Genomic DNA, 16,417 nt, shown 5'->3' on the forward strand with positions numbered 1-16,417 from the left:
GAACTGGGTCCTTTCTCTTTCCTCTATGATTAGGGTATTATATGAAATAGAAGAGTTGAGGTAGAAATATCTGGATTACATCCTTCTGTCTAAGCAGGGGCCAATTCACAGTTTTACTGTATATGTCTGCAGTCAGCATTGAAACATGAATGTGCAGAAACAGATCTGCATTCAAAAGCCTTTCTGGAATAGCTACTACTTCCTGAAGCTCCAGTGTTTAAACAGCTCATGAACAGAACTTGTTGAAATAATTAGCATAGCTGAAGGGATCTCCCACGACAAGCTAATGACATCTCTGACACCACAAAGAGAGCTGCTAATGGTGTGGGCTGCTCGAGAGCAGGGCAAGGAAGGTTCTGCAATTCAGCTGAATCCTTTCACAGTCCTGTGGCATTCTCAGTTCAATACAGAAGCAGAGGCAAGAATGTTCCTCTAATACTCCCATCTGCTGAAAGTTTAAAGCTATAGAGAAGACGCTTTCAGGGAACTAAAATATATTTTCATTCAAGCATGATATAAACAGCATAATGAGAGAGAAGAGAAGGTTGTAGTGCATTACGACTGTGACTATCCTATTCAGCCAGTGCTCCTGAAGTATCTAAGTAGTCAAAGATATTCTTAGTGCTGAATATTTTAGCAGCTTTTGTCACTTTTTTTAAACTACCAACTGCACATTTAGTTTCAAGCTGAGCTCAGCCAAATTCGAGATAGTAAATTACATTTTCACCAAGTATAATCATTTAAGTTTAGCATCATTATCATTCAAGAAAGGAAAATCACGCGTTTAGATAAGTAACTTCTGCTTGTATGCCCCCTAAAGCAAGCTGGATGTACACTGCTCAAATAGGCATGATATTTGGACACATCCAACACTCCAACAGACAGCACCTGTAAAACCAAAATTCATGATACTTCATGAAAATCCTGATTACTTTCCCTTGCTTATTACCTCATGCATCAAAATTCATCAAATATCAGATGGAGCCACTATAAAACTGAACAGACTTTACTGTTAAGCCCAATCCAAAACCTGCATTTGGGCAATCCTTACTTTGGCTGCAGCAGGCATATAACTCCAAGATTTATCAATAAAAGCACAACTAATACACAGTTCAGGAGTTCTAAGATTCTAATTAATTTCACTGAGCTCATTATTATCTTAGCAGCTACACAGATCATGAAAAACTATTTTCCAGTGAATCCAACATCCATTCATCCAGTATCCAGCCTCAGCTGGGAGTATGTGCTTTCTCTCAGAAAGTAGAAAATGGATATTGATGCATAACTGTGGACTTTACTTGAGTGAGTTTTCAGTATACATTTAAAGTAAATATAGCATATTTGAGCATTAGGAAAATTCTGGGCATTAGGATTTGACAATATTCTAATATTTGAAATTCACTTATAATCCCCATGACTAAAACTGTAATTTTCTGTATGTTTGGTTCGTGTAGAGCTCCCATCTAAGTGGATACTTGAAGCTCATACGAGAGCAGAGAACATGTGGTCAGTTCAGACTGCACTCTCAAATGGGTAAGCTTTCTCCTCAGAAAAATCTTCACTTTTTTCCCCTAATAAAGATAATTGCTAATAATTGGGATAGTTGTGTGTGAGAGACAGAGAGATCAGTAGATACGACTGGCAAGCTCCTGTCAGTGCAAATATTCCATTTGAGTGACATTCCTTACTCAAAACAGTGGTCCTACCAATCTTGTACTGGGTTATGACACCAGCTGTGCTGAAACTGTAGAAACAAGCTGCTTCATGGTTCTTCCCTGCTCTTCCAGAGCAAGGAATACTTACCCTTGGAGAAGAATCAGGTTAGGGAAGATTTAAACAAGCTGGCCATACATAAGTTCATGTGACCTGATGGGATGGATGCTCCCATGAGAGCGGACCTGGACAGTACCACTGCAAAGGCACTCCCAGAATAGCTTTGAAAGGTCATGACCATCAAGGGAGGTTCAAACAGACTGTAATAAAGCAAATATCTCTCCTGTCTTCAAGAAGGACAAGGAAAATACAGAGAACCAAAGGCCAGTCCACCTCAACTCAATTTTTTGGAAGGTGATGGACCAAATAATCCTGGAAACAATTTCCAAGCATGTGAAGGACAGGAAGGGGTAGGGAATAGGCAGCATGTATTTATGAAGGAAAATCATGCTTGGCCCATATTATAATTTTCCACAATGAAATAGCTAGAACATAGATGGGGAGAGAGCTGAGAAGGTTGTTTATCTTGAATTAAGAAAAGCTTTCAGCACTGTTCCCCAGAACATCCTCACCAACTGTGAGACACAGGGAAGTGGACAGCAAGGTGGCTGAAAACAGTCTGTACTGCCAAGCTCTAATGGTTGTGATCTGCAGGCCACAGCCCAGCTGGAGGCCAGTCACTTCAGTGGAGCCCCCAGGGGTCAATACTGGTGCCAGTACTGCTTTTCATTAAGGACCTAGCTCACGGTACAGAGCATAACCTCAGCAATTCTATAGACAATTCAAAATTGGAAGGAGTGGTTGACAGAGCAGATGGTTCTGCTGTCATTCAGAGGGACTTCAATGGGCTAGAGAAACTGGATCTACTGAATGTATGTGCCAAGGCTGGGGTGGGTGGCAGGGAGAAAAGTGAGAAACAGAAAAACCCCAAGACTAGGGGAAGAGGAGGTGTTCTATTGCAGGGTAGCTAGGTAAAAAGTAGTAAAGACAGAACAAGATTGTTCTCAGTGATCCCCAGAGACAGAAGAGGCAATGTGCACAAACAGAAATATGGGCAATTCTATTTAAACATTAGAAGGTACTTTTTCCCTATTATTGAGGTCAAACATCTAAGAAATAGGCTGCCCAGGGAGTTCTTTGAGTTTTCATTGTTGGAGATTTTACACAGTCTTAGGCAACTTGTTGTAGTTGATCCAGCCTTGAAGAGGGATGTGGACTAGGTACCTCCACAGGTCTGGAGATACTCTGTGATTACATAATGTGGAACCTTAGGATTTTTCCTTGTCAAGATCACCAAAGACAGCATCAGCACTGAATATTCATTGGAGTTAAACCTAGTGAGAATAATTCCAGTATAAGAAAGTGTTCTGCTGGGATTCCCACAAAAAGATTTCTGTTAAGGAATTTTGTAAATTCAACTGTACTGGTAGTCTTATATTTAATGAAGTGGCAGTTGGCATCCTTCCTGATACTCTATTTCCATACATTCCATGTAAATGCAAAGCTTTCACTAAGCTGAATGTTGTTCAGGTTCAGTTTTAACAACTCCTTGTAAATATAATACAAGGCTCACATTGTGCAAGTTCCCATTTAGAACATAAAAAATTCCACATCACCATATACAAAATTATATTCACAACACAGACACTCTCATTCAAATACACTTCTACTGATAAGCTGACATGCTTCATTTCTTTCCCTTTACTGAAGGAATGTCGTATTGCAAATTAGACACCATGAACTGCAGTGCCACATATTTTTTTAATTTTAGCACTGAAAATTAAGAAAAGCACAGCTCTGGCCATTGTACATTAAAATTTCATGAGGGGTGCTTGCTCATTGGGAGATGCATCTGTGCTCCATCTCCACCCGCAAAAACAGCACACAGCTCCTGATTGGTCAGATCCTGAAGATACTAAGGTACAGCAAGGGCCTTCAGGATTTAGGAGAGACTAAGTGTAGTTCCTAATGCACCACATTTTAACTTTAATATTTCAACATCAACATTCTAAGGGGTTTTTTTTAACCATATTTTAACTGAATGATAATTTATCCTTTACTCATTATCAACTTGGCATATTAGACTACAGCACAGTATGCAGCAAATTAACTTCTACCTTCATATATGTCACTGGAGGTGATGCTCCACATTAGTGACTTGCATTTGCTCATCCAGGAACCCTAAATCTTCCCCTTTTTCTTCAAAGGAAATTCAACAGTTCATATACTTCAAGGACTGATGCACCTTTGAAATTGCTACAAAAGAACAGTACTAAGATGGAATATAGGTTTTCATGCCCACTAGCCACCACAAACCTTCTATTTCTCATGACTACATTGTAGGTACAGTATTTTCTAACATAAATAGGCATTTCAAGTTAATATTATCCCTTTAAACTGTCATCTCTCGCTGTGTTGTCCCAATACTATATTCACTGACTATATTTTTTCTGTCTTGTGCCTATACTTCAAAATGCTTCTGGGAATTGAGTTTCTGAGATAGGATGCAGTGAATATAAATTAATGGAATTCAGATGAAAAATATATTTCTACTTCTATTTTCCCTGTGCCCAAGATGAATTTTTCATGAGAGCTTCTGAAACGAATCCATAGTTTCCAAACTACATCCTGGAGGTATCTTCCAGATCTTTCTCTTCCAGGAGGATTTTTCACCCAACTCCAAAATACCTCTATTTGCAAAGGGGTCTAGAAAATCATTATGAAAGATTTCGTGGATAAAAATACAGAATTATACACTTCATTAAATTCTGGACATGATAGGTCATTACCCTTAATAATATATCTAGTTGTTTCTCTGCTGCATATATGGTTTTTAAATAGCTTTCAGTTACTTAGAAACAAAATTGTTGTTTTAAATTGAGATCAAAATGCTGGAGGCCATTAACCTGAAGTATCACAGGAAAGAAATATTCACTTCTCACATTTAACAGCTTGTGGGTTAAAAAACAAAACATCTCAAACCGCTATAAGAATTGGTACTAATTCCATTGTCCAATGAACAGTTCAGCAACAATCTCAATTAAAATAAATATGAAAGCTTTAAAAAAAATCAAAACCAAAACCAAAAGAACAATAGTTGTTCTCTACAGAATGTGAAAAGCATGATGCTTAAAAAAAAGAATATATCTTTCTAAAGGAAAGACATTTTTCAAAAGAAAATTGTTGAATAGGTATTCATACTGTATCTAATGAAAATCAGATAAAAAAGAGATCAACCTATAGATCTTAGAAAAAATAATAATAAATGCATGACAACATAAAGACTGGAAGACAAATCACAATGAACTTCTACTGAAGTGATTTGCACCCATGTAAGCCAAACCCAGAGTGCCAAATCAAACCCTTCTAACCTTGTATCAAACTTCTAAATTTGATTAGGAAGTAAGCTGGCACATGGAAAAGGTGATAAGGTGTTAAGGAATGGTATGAATTCCAAGACAAAGTACTTAAAGACATCAGCTCGAAAAGCAAATGGCTATTATAATTGGTTTACAAATGTAAAATAAGTAAAGCTAAACCAAAACCAGAACATTATGCAGTAAATGCTATTATGCAGTGACCTTTATATGCAAATATAGTGCAGATTTACCTGCAGTAAAAAGACCAAAGTCAAGTCCAATAGACATTGGGGTGAATAAATGCTTTCAGTGGGAATTTAGTAGTTCCACAGAAAAGCCTTCAGAATCCAGAGCTCAGTGCAGGATTAAGTATTTTACCATAAGGTATTCAGGCATCTTATTCTTAATTAGCTATCTACTTAAAGACTTGTTGAAGTCTGTAACAATTTTGCATTACATACCTTTGAAGGTTTGGTACTAAAGAACCACTCCAGCAGCAAGTGCTGGACTGTCATACTCTTTCTATTTCCCCAACAAAGTAATTTTTGATGCAGTATCTAACAGAAAAGTCGCCTTACAGAAACTGTAAAGAATCCTCAGCTATACTTCTAACATGCAACTATTTATTTTGACCAATAAGTTAAATCACTATGTTTCACCAATTACTCATATGCAGTATTAAGCAGTGTTAGACCTCACACATGTTGTGAGCACATGGCTCACACTGTTGTGAGAGGCTCACATGTCTGTCCAGTAAAACAAATCCTCCTTCCTGAAACTCTCTTAAGCAAGCAATAATATACAGCTATTTCAACAACCTCTTTTACATTCACTGTCTACTACAGAGAGGAAGCAAATAAGTTTTCTAAAAATCAAGGTGAGATGATGTCTTCCACCAAAAAAGAATCCAGGGCCTCAATCAACAGGATTAAATAAAGTCCTGCTAAGCTGCTGCCTGGACTTCTGCTATGCCAGTTACAACAAATTGGCACAAGCTTCTGCTCTGTTTCCCAGTGAAACCAGTTCGAAATACAATATAGCTTAAAAAAAAAGCCAAAACCAAACAACCTTTTTTTCAGCCTCATCAGGGTTTGGAACTTGTTCACCATGCAGCTGCAGAAATACTTCTGCTGCAGCTTAAGTTGTCCTATCTCCTTCTTTCATGCCAGCCCCTTCTCAGAATTAAAAGGAGTGCACATCCAGCTGTGCCCTCGTAAAGTGGAGCTGATGTAAAAGATTTGGCCTGTACCAAGAACAACCAGGCAGTAGCAGATACCACACCAGGTGAGGGACTGGCCTGTTAATGATGCTTTCATTGCAGGAAAAGAAAACATGAGACAGGCCTTTAAGTCCGCATTTTGATTTTTTTTTTTTTTTTTAATTATGCCAGATTTTAATCAGTACTGGAAACAAAAAGACCTTCTTCTAGGGATAAATGAATCCTAAAATTCAGAGTTCACTGAAGCACATAAGGAAAGTAACAAAGAAACAAAAGCCTTATTCATTGGAACAGGTTGCCCATCCAGGTTGTCTCCAACCTTGGAGATATTCAAAACCCAAGTGAAAATGGCCTCGGCCAGTCTACTGTAGCTGACTGTGCTTTGTGCACCATGATGGAATTAGACAATCTCCAGAGATGCTTTCCAGCCTCAGCCATTCCACTACAAGACACTAAAGAACACACAAGACACATGAAGAACAGCCCTTGTAGGTTGCATGGAGGTGGGTACAGTCCTCTCCCCTCATGCACGGGCATGGAGAAACTTCCACCAGATGAATACAGCTGAAAGAAAGAATCTGTCTCTTAAAACTTCTCAAAAAGCTGGACAAAGAAATTACAGAGTCCATTTATTTTGAAGGAAATCACAAATTCTAAGTTTCTTTTATTTTTACTCTCTTCCCCAGCACTAGCAAAACTATCCAAACTCCTGGGAAGGAACCACCAGAAAACTCAAGCACTCAATTTAGAAATGCTTTCTAAATTCTTAAATTTGCCTTTGAAAAGTTGTAAGTGAACTTCTGTGGAGAGCAAAGTTAAATGACAGCTGGAAGATGGACTCACGTCTGCACTGTGAGCTCTGCACTTCTGACTTATACTGTACATAATTGAGGGAGAATTTCAGGGAGGCCAGACTTCATTAATCAGTAATTTATCATCAATCATCATTAATAACTTAGTCACTGGTAATTAAAACAATAAAGAAATAAAAAACCCCAAAACACGCCCTTTCAAGTCATGTGAAAAGCAACAACCCTGGTGTGCATACTCTTACCCATCTCTGCCTGCTGGGTGTGTCCCAGAACACCCATTGCTCTAAAAATGCTTGAGATTAAGTGTAATTTTAACCCATGAACACTATTAACAATGGGTTACAGTAGAGGGAAGAAGAGAAGGAGATGGACTGTTTATTCTATGTCTGCATGCACATAGAATAAAAAAGAAAAAACACCACAAAACACAATCTTAATATATAGTTCTATGCAAGAACAAAAAATTAAGTAGGTAAACATTACATTAGAATGTAGAATAACTTCCTCCATGGGTTCAGGTAACCCAACATAGCTCGGTGCACTAGAACTACAAACTTGTTCTTTTAAATGAACAGGACCGTGAACAGAACACTTTTGAAACATTTTGAGTCTATAATATTTAGTTCACAGTACTTCAGCTTTGGTTTATATTTGCCTTTTCACTAGATGAAAACTAAATTTCTCTCAGCCACTCGCCTTTCTCTTTTCTTAACTGAATTGTATTTCAGCTGTTATTGGCCTTGTTGCAGAGTGTGGTAGCTGACATATAGCTACCAATAAAGAACTATAGATAGGAACCAAATTTTCCCCTACTCCCTTTTTTACTTTATCTTTTCACTTAAAGGGCAGTATAACAACTAGTTTTTCATGTTTTGAGTTTAATCTGAGATGAACAGCACCTGAATATTTACCACAGTGGGACATCATAACTAGAACGTCAAACTAGACTAGAACATCAAAGCTTCCTTCATACAAAAAAGCATTTTTGCATTTCTGCAACATTGTACTAATTTAGAATAACAGAACACCTCTCATGAAACAACAGGAATTATCAGCCTCCCTATGGAAATGTGTCCATTTTAGACAGACTCAACAAGAAGGGACTTCTTATCTAGAAGGGAAAGCCTGCAAAGGGAGTTTCAGATGCTTGGCCTGTGATCTGAACTGCTCTCTGAAGGAATCAGTCTTGCTTTCCTTTTAAGCTCTTAAAGAAAACTTGGGAGTATGTGATGGTTAAATTAAAAGGAAAAAATATAATAAAATTTTAGAAGGGCAACTTCATGTATAAACTTCCTCACACATTACAAAAATTTAATATGGAATCACCAAAAATTTACTTTCAGTATAATTGTTTGCATTCAATACATTTTTTTCTGATTTGAAGACAAAAGGACATACTCCCCCTCACAGAAACCCTCCTTAGCATGCAGTGATTAATCATTTTGATGTGATCAAAAAACACTTGGGAATGTCATCACTGCCTTAAGGCGAAGGCTAGAGCAAAGTTATGACAAAATACCCTTGAAAAATCCATACTCGTGTCAGATTGTAAGTTTATATACAGATATTAGCACAGAGAACCTGATTTGCAAACAGTTCATATTTTTAGAATGCAGTATGTCTTTGTAAGCTTTGCTTTGACACTTGGTTTGGATGAATCCAGACAAACCTCAAGGTGAATCATCATAATATTCTGCTGCTCTCCAGCCGTTCCACAGAGGCTACAAAACTCTCTTTGGTTTCTTCTGAACCACTTTTGCTGCTTCCATTAAATTAGGACCCGCCTAGCTGTCCCATCCAGGATTCAAACCATTTAATAAGACATTCTGTTAAGACTCATTTGTTTAACTGACCTTTAAGAGTTATCAAAATTTTTTGAAATGTCATATATGGAACACCATGCCTCAGCAGTCTTGAATTTTTACATTTCTGTGGACTTCAAAACACAGGTCTCAAAAATTACCTTCTCACATGTATCATTTTCTCCGCTAAAGAAAGAGTATCCAGTCTCAGATGCATTCCTTCAATGACACAGACATACTCAAAAAGGTGTAGAAGTGTTACCTCATTTACAGGTAAGTTATTGTACTCTTCTATACACACATATTTCTGATTTTGGGAAAGTCTAAGCCACTTATGATATGAGGTATCATTTTAGGAAATAAAATATTTTTAAATGGTTTCTGAATTTTATCACTTGTCTTAAAATATTAATCTGAGAAACAAATACTTGAAGAAATACAAAGCAGAGAACTTCAAATCTGCAGGCATATTTGGATTGTTGGTAATTCTGACTTGTAAATGACAGAAAATTTTCCAGAAAACCAAATATTACACAGGAGTAAGACATGGAAAATACAAACTCGTGACAACTTAATTTTAGGTCAGGAGTCCCCAGAATACAAAGAAAGAGATGCAGCTACCAACAGGTAAAACACAAGCCAAGAATCATGGCAATCACCTACAGGAATTACTCAGCTACTTCCATTATGTAACACACAGAGACCCCACATGAGAACAGCATCGCCTTGTGTTTGTGTAGCACTTAAAGGAATTCCTCCTGCAAGGACCTTGCAAACAGGACAGAGAGGGAAAACAGGGCTTAGTGCAGGCACCAAGCACAGTGATGAGTGGAGACTGACATTTTAAGATTTTTACTAAGTGATAAAGTCACATTAATGAGAAAATTGACATAGGAGAGGGTTTATAGGTACACAGAAGCTGTCAGCAAGCTTAGAAGTAACATCTACATATAAATTTTTCACAGCTGTAATTCATTACATGAGATGATTGATATCCAGTGTTATTTCATGCACTAAAAGTAACTGAGTTAAAGTTTTCCATTTAAATCTATGATGGAAACCTGAGTTTATCTGCTTAGCAGAAAAAGGATTTTTGTCTTTATAAACATCAAGAATCATTCAGCTTTTGTTGTTTAACAGCAGTAGTTTTCTGTTCATTAAAAACAAGCTTCAGTCAAATTTTCCTCAGGAAAAGCATATAGATGGCCAAAGAATATTTAAGGGAAGTTATTTTATGAACATTTACCCCACAAGAAAAATTAATTTTGCTGTCATTGAATTTTATCAAAAATTGGACAAGTTTTTTCACTAGCTTCTAGATACATTAGGCTTCAATTTTGTCTTTTCATGTCTAAAGAGCTATTCCACAGTCTTTAATTGTTGAAACAGTTATTTGCAGTGTTTGACAAGTAACAAATTTTGTAGAGCTTGTCTTACAAGAAAATAAACCTTTCACTGCAGCTGATACTTTGAAGAACATTTACACTGCATGTCCTTTGACAATCCGTTTCTTTACTGTAGAGCTTTACTTGTTTTCACAAGACAAATTTTAATTCTAAACTGACATTTTTTAAGAGTATGATTCAGCAGAGACTAAACGATACATGGAAGTTTGATTAATACTTTGGCATTTTCAGCCCTGGAATACAAACCAAGAAAACAGACTTTCTGTATCAGGCAGTTACACTGGATCACAGGTTGAAGACTGAAAATTCTTTTCAAGCTGAATTAGTTTTCTGTGATTTCACCAGTGTCACTGGGAAAAAAATAAATATTATCTTTGATAACTTATAAATTAGTATTATAGTACATCTTTCCTACTGAAACTTGCCAGGCGCAATGCAAGAGACTTATTAATGCACCTGGGTGATGAATTCAACTCATAAAGCAGAACCTGTGAGAAAACTCTGACCTCTGCTGCAGGTGTGTATCATCATTCAGCAGTAGCAGTAGGACAAAATAATGGGAAAAGTTCATGATGTTCATGAAGCTCATGGAAAGCTAAGTCATGTGCAGACGAGGGGAAAAAAGTCCAACACAACCTACATTCTGACCAAGCTCTTGTCCACTCTTGCTCAGTGTCCGAGGGTTGAGCAAATAAAGACCTAACGCACGTAAAGTCAACCATCTGTCTTTTTGCCTTCATCGGATATAGGATATATATGTATATACTAGCAACTATTTTTAATGTAATTTTTTTTGTACCTAAATTGAATTACAAGGAAGCTTACACCTTTGTAAACAGCAGGCATAAATATCCACTATCAGTTCCAAAAAAACAGGTTTAAAATTTTTATCTAGCAACAAGCTACAGGTAAATCTCCTGATTTAATAAAATGAATTCTGTATCCATGCACTTTTGCATCTAGCTACATACATACAAAAAATAATGGACTTCTTACCAAGTGACTCAGTTTCCCTTCTTGTTAGGATTAAAACTGTGGAAAGTACCCTAGTCAGAAACATTTCTCATGCACAATCATTTCAGTTTCAACTGTGTGGGCTTCTTCTTTCAACACTCAAATTCAGTTTTGAAACACAGATTTCAAGACATCAAGAAAAATCACCTTGAGCAAAAAACACCAAGTTTCATGACTACTTGGGGGACAAAAAAAAAAAGAAAAAAACACAAGAAAATACACATACACAATAAAACAAAAAAACCCAAAACTATTCCATTGCCCATACAAAAAAATTGCACTTGATTCAGGTGAAAACAAAAGCACAACAAGCAAAACCAGGGCTAAGGATGACTCAATGCTTGTTCATCAACCCTGACTGGATGAAGACAGGTGGAATTAAAACTCAATGGTTTTGGCAAACGCTTGCAATGCAGAACACTGCACCTGCCATCACAAACATACGAAGCACATAAAGATGTTGTTTAAATACATTAAAAGCTTGGTTATTTTTCTTCCTATTCTTTCAAAACTAGCATTCTGAATATCCATGGAAGAGGCTGCATTTGTGAACAGCCAGGAAAGAGATCTGGGGGTCCCAGTCAATAGCGAGTTGAATATGAGTTAATGGTATGTCCTGGAAGCCAAAATGGCCAACCATGTCCTGGGGTGCATCAAGCTGTTTTAGGGATGTGACTGTCCTGCTCTGCTCTGAACTTGGTGTGGAACCACCTCAAGCACTGTGTGCGGGTTTAAGTAGCTCAGTATAAGGACATCAAGGTATTAGAATGTGTCTAGAGGATGGGACCAAGACAGTGAAAGGACTTACAAAGTCTTGCCCTGTAAGAGCAGCTGAGGTCACTTGGTTTGCTCAGCTTGGAGAAGAGAAGGCTGAAGGGTGGCTCAGTCTACAGGTTCAAGGGCAGCAGTGTGGGGGGAGATGCTGATCTCTCTCATGGCCAAAGATAGAGCACAAGGAAATGGAATCAAGGTGCATCAGGGGAAGTTCTGGTTGGACATTAGGAAAAGGTTCTTCACTGAGAGTGTGGTCAGTCAATGAACAGGTTCCCCAGAGAAGCGGTCATGGCACCGAGCCTGAAAGAGGTCAAGGAATATCAGTCATATGGGTTATTTTCAGGTAATCTGACCTGGTTATCTTTATAGGTCCCTTCCAAATTGAGATATCCTGTGATTCATGTTAAAGTCAGTTTGCTAAGAATATGAACTTAGGGTGCTCACATGTGAAAGAAGGTTCTGGGTTTTTGGGGGTTCCTGTGTTATTCTGCAGGAATGAACAGGTTTGGAGATGTCAACCGGTCAAGCAGAATCACAGAATCCATTTTATGCTTCAGTGAGACTATTCCTCTTGCTGCTACCCCTAAAATAGGTAAAAGAATAGCAAAAGCTATTTTCTTACACATGAAAATGAGTACTTGTCCCCATCTTAGCAGGGTGGTAATGTAGCACTTAGTTTGTGATTTATCCAAATCTACTCTATGTTAATCACAAACATTAGATAATGGAGTGGTTTAATTACTGCTGCATAACTTTAGAGGCCAATAGAATTTGAAACTGAAAGGCAAATCTTTAAAAAAATATTTTCAGGTTGCAGAAGCAGTTCTAAATCCAACCATCACTTGTGAAACTAACATAAACAAAACTAATGGCAAACAAAATAGGACATTTCTTAAGCCTTTGGGACTCAAAGGAAAGTGCACAGATGGTTTAGCAAAGGCACAGAGGCAGGAAGGGACACAATAAATGGGGGAGGTGAAACAGATCTGGGCTTCCAGCACATGTCTAGGGTAAGGAATGTGAAAGGCAACTTTTTTATCTTTTCTATGTAACTTTGAGCAAGAGGGATCTTCCAGTAGTAACGTAAAAAACCCAAACAAAACCCCAACCAAACAAAGTAAAAAACCACACCAAAACAGGAGTTACAGATTTTCATTCCAAATACAAATATTAGTACATTCTGAATGAACTGGATTTAAGAGAAAAGCACAGATACAGTGTTTGTGAGTACACTAGAAAGTACAGGGGATTTAGGAATTTACAAGATTTTCAGTATAGAATGTAACAGTCTACTTTTTGAAAAACTCAAGTTTTATACTGAGAGAAATACAATTTATTTTTTTTTTCTGTATAAAAATCACATATGTATCCAAATGAACTGTCACCTGCCATTTAAGCACAAGTCACCTTGGTAACCATATTTCTGTAGTAAAAGAGAAGTGAATGAAAGCAGCCCTAGATTTTTTTCCCACAACAAGAAGCACAGAGGAATATAATTAAAACTATATTGTTACATTTGGATTTGCTGCCAAATTCTTGTAGCAAGTAAGTCCAGATACACAAACAGGAAAAGATTTTATGTTATTTTTACTGGCAAAGTCCCAACAACCTGTCCACAGTCCACGACTGCTCATACAGCTGCAGACTTCCTGCTGCAGACTGCTCACTGCAGATACCTAACTCCTTTTGTTTTGTTACAACACCAACCATACCGAAAATTCAACTAGAAACAATTTCAACACAAGCTGCATCATTATGCTGGAGGACATTATGCATGCCATACCACAGGCTGGTAAATAAACATCACATTGAAATATTTTCCAGTATAACCAGGGTTTTGGGGTTTTTTTCCTCAGTATAAAGATACTACTATATTTTTTATTTTATTTTTGAACTTTAATAGCATGGTAATCAAATTTCTCTTGACTTTAGGACACATGAACATCTTCCTGGGTAGATTTGTCTAAACAGAGCTGCACAAAGTAAAACCTAATACAAAATTTGAAAGGAAGCAAAATAGCAAGAAAATGTGCCCAACCTGGTAGAAAAGGCCTAACCTAATTAGTTACTAAATAATTAAAACTATTTATTTAATAAAGACAGACAACTTAAATAAAGGCACAGACACTCACAATAAGAAAGCTCTTTGTTCAATTATGCTTTATTGGCAATATAAAATTTGAGCTTAAAGCAAATAATTATAGAACAACTATGCTGTCCCACAGCTGGAAGAAAGTACTTTCCTCATGAACATAAAAATCCCTAACCATAAACTTGTGGCTAAAATAGCCTGTATAAAACCGGATGAGGTTTCCCAAAAAATGAGTGCAGTCACGTCACCTCCTTCAAAACCCACTCAAATTTTTCCTGAGCCAAATCTCAGGTCATCTCAGGCTCCAAAAACAGCGACCAGGTAAATGTAGCTTTCTTTTCAAGGATCTCTAGACTAGCAAAAGATTGAGTAAGGGTAGGAAGCAATACCCAGCATCTGTGACTGAAGACTTTTCTGATTAGTATATCAATTATAAGAAAATGAATGATGTAGTGAAATTGAAACCAAAACAATAATAAAAATTTACCTGCTACTTGCCTACAGAGAGACAATTATTGAGCATTCGGCTATTTCAGCACTAGTTCAAAACCTGACTTCCCAGTAAAATGAAGAATTGGCTTCATGGAATTGATATTATCACCTATGAGTCAGTTAAGAGAGACCTTACTGCAGACCTTCAACATATATATATATATGTTGAGACTTATAAGGAAGATCAGAGAAGCTTTTTACCAAGACATGTACTGACAGGACATGGGCAACGGTTTCAACTGAGAGAGGGTAGGTTTAGATAGGACACAAGGAAGAAATTCTTTATGATGAGGGTGATGATATGCTATAACAGGCTGTCCAGGGAAGCTGTGGCTGCCCTATCATTAAAGTGCTCAAATTTAGGCTGGATAGGGCTTTGAGCAACCTGATCTTGTGAAAGATGTCACGGGGGTTGGAACCAGATAATCTTCAAGGTTCACTTCCAACCCAAACCATTCAGTGATTCTAAGCTCGCATTTACATAAATTTTTGGGTATCAAAAAGAAAGACTAGTTGATGTTTCTACTAAAAATTTAAAGTTGTTATAGATGTTGGCTTGAGGTCTAGTACTGATGAAACAGATAAATACTCATAAAACAGCTACTAGTGTGAAGCGAAGGAAAGCCTTATCAGCTATTTATTGTTTTTCTAGCACAGCTACAAGAAAATCCATAAGCACACAAGTGAAACTATCCAGAAGAAAGTTAACAGCCTTTTCACTTTCCAGGGCTAAAAATACAGCTGTACAGATGCTGCAGCTATGCAGCACATGCATTGCACTGGTCCATGAACACTCTTCAGTTTAATCACCTTGCAAAGTTTTTGGGGTTTTTTAATGCCTAGGAAGATGAAAAAGAAGCCTCTCTCTCACTATAACTGACAAAGCCTTAAAAGCTGGCATGCTACATATTCAATCCCTCTTTTTTAGCAGAACTAGGAAGAATACCAGTTTCCTAGAGGCAGGTAAAATGATCCAGTTGCAGCTAGTCGAGAAAAAACTGCCCAGAAGCTGAGAAACAGAACAGGAGAGGACATGGAAAAGGTTAAGAGAATTTGCTACGCTGCCAGAAGATGATGTAAGGAACTGAACTTTACCCCAAGACATGCCTTCGGCTAAAATAGTCAATTATTATGATAAAGAGACAAGGAAAAGAACCAGTAAGTTAAAGTTAGAATGGTTTACAGCAATGCAGAACTTCCATTTAGAAATGAATGTAAGTATGACAGCATCAGCTTGGGGCAAGAGGAACAGAAAAAATAAAAAAGTAAAATAAAAAAAGAGCTGAAAGGCAACTCATGAAGTAGGCAAATCAAAGAATCCTCAGTTTCATGTATTTTTTTAAGTTTAAATAGAGCAAGATAGCAAACATTTCCATTTCAGCAGGAGGAAAGTGCAAAATATATTTATCAATGCAATAATAAAAATTCAGTCCTGCTAAATCTATAGGAATGTCCTACTACTTCCATTTCATAACATTTTAATATTTATTGACACAGTTCAGGTGTTGGACAATAAAAAAAAGTAGCAGTATTTATCACCTCTTTCAAGGTTTCATGGCTTTTTTATTTTTACATTAACAAAAATAAAAGATCTTCACACACAGACAAAAAAAAAAACAGTCAATGTGCCAAGACCCAGGAAGTTCTTTGTCCTTCCTCCTCATACTGATAAGATACCATAAACAGGGGATTTTTTCATTAGGTACTGCATATAGCAAGGAAATTAGGCATGAC

The 16,417-nt window shown here is 37.2% G+C and overlaps 1 protein-coding gene across 2 annotated transcripts in view; it reads right to left on the bottom strand.

Moving 5' to 3' along the window:
- HDAC9 (histone deacetylase 9) overlaps positions 1 to 16,417 on the bottom strand; it is a 462,548-nt gene that overhangs the window by 429,213 nt on the left and 16,918 nt on the right. The window lies entirely within an intron of this gene.

Source organism: Corvus cornix, chromosome 2 (genome assembly GCF_000738735.6).
Source record: "Corvus cornix cornix isolate S_Up_H32 chromosome 2, ASM73873v5, whole genome shotgun sequence".
NCBI classification, from domain to species: Eukaryota; Metazoa; Chordata; class Aves; order Passeriformes; family Corvidae; genus Corvus; species Corvus cornix.